Source organism: Mizuhopecten yessoensis, unplaced genomic scaffold, assembly GCF_002113885.1.
Source record: "Mizuhopecten yessoensis strain PY_sf001 unplaced genomic scaffold, ASM211388v2 scaffold5141, whole genome shotgun sequence".
NCBI lineage: Eukaryota > Metazoa > Mollusca > Bivalvia > Pectinida > Pectinidae > Mizuhopecten > Mizuhopecten yessoensis.
Genome location: NW_018405900.1, coordinates 467,283 through 469,040, shown reverse-complemented (window position 1 = coordinate 469,040; position 1,758 = coordinate 467,283).

Here is a 1,758-nt window from a genome sequence, read left to right as displayed (position 1 = left end):
TAGATAGGTATTTAATGGCTAAAGTATAGGGTATAGAGTAGATGGTTATTTTATAGGGGTTAGATAGGTATTTAATGGCTAAAGTATAGGGTATAGGGTGGATGAGTATTTTATGGCTACAGTTTAGGGTAGATGAGTATTTTATGGCTACACTTTAGGGTAGATTGTTATTTTATGGGGGTAGATAGGTATTTAATGGCTACGCTATAGGGTAGATGGTTATTTTATATGGATAGGGTAGATGGTTATTTTGATAGGGGGTAGATAGGTATTTTAAGGCTACAGTATAGGGTAGATGGTTATTTTATGGAGGGTATAGGGTATTTTATGACTACGCTATAGGGTTGATGGTTATTTTATGGGAGTAGATGAGTATTTAATGGCTACAGTATAAGGTAGATGAGTATTTTATGGCTATATTATAGGGTAGATGGTTATTTTATAGGGGGTAGATAGGTATTTAATGGCTAAAGTATAGGGTATAGAGTAGATGGTTATTTTATAGGGGTTAGATAGGTATTTAATGGCTAAAGTATAGGGTATAGGGTGGATGAGTATTTTATGGCTACAGTTTAGGGTAGATGAGTATTTTATGGCTACACTTTAGGGTAGATTGTTATTTTATGGGGGTAGATAGGTATTTAATGGCTACGCTATAGGGTAGATGGTTATTTTATGGGGGTAAATGAGTATTTGATGGCTAAAGTATAGGGTATAGGGTAGATGAATATTTTATTGCTATAGTTTAGGGTAAATGAGTATTTTATGGCTACGCTAGTGGATAGTTATTTTATGGGGGGTAGATAGGTATTTAATGGCTACGCTATAGGGTAGATGGTTATTTTATAGGGGCTAGATAGGACTTTAATTACTAAAGTATAGGGTATAGGGTAGATGAGTATTTTATGGCTACAATTTAGGGTAGATGAGTATTTTATGGCTATAGTTTAGGGTAAATGAATATTTTATGGCTACGCTAGAGGGTAGATAGTTATTTTATGGGGGGTAGATAGGTATTTAATGGCTATGCTATAGGGTAGATGGTTATTTTATAGGGCTAGATAGGTATTTAATGGCTAAAGTATAGGGTAGATGGTTATTTTATGTTATAATGATGATGATGATGATGGAATTAGGAAAAAGAAAGCAACTTGTTATGATGATTCTGATGATGATGATGACGGAAAAAGAAACCGAGATGTTATAATGAGTATGATGATGATGTAATAAGGAATAAGAAACCAAGATGTTATGATGATGATGATGATGATGATGATGATGGAATTAGGAAAAAGAAGTTTTTATGATGATGATGAAAATGATGATGACGATGATGATGATGATGATGGAATTAGGAAAAAGAAGTTTTTATGATGATGATGAAGATAATGATGACGATGATAGATTTAGGAAAAATAAAGCAATTTGTAATGATGATTATGATGATGATGATGATGGAGAAAGAAACCGAGATGTTATAATGATTATGATGATGATGGAATAAGGAAAAAGAAAGCAAGTTGTTATGATGATGATGATGATGATGATGATGATGATGATGATGATGATGATGATGATGATGATGGAATAAGGACAAGAAAGCAAGTTGTTATGATGATGATGATGATGATGATGATGTTGATGGAATAAGGACAAGAAAGCAAGTTGTTATGATGATGATGATGATGATGATGATGATGATGATGATGATGATGATGATGATGATGATGATGATGATGATGATGATGATGGAATAAG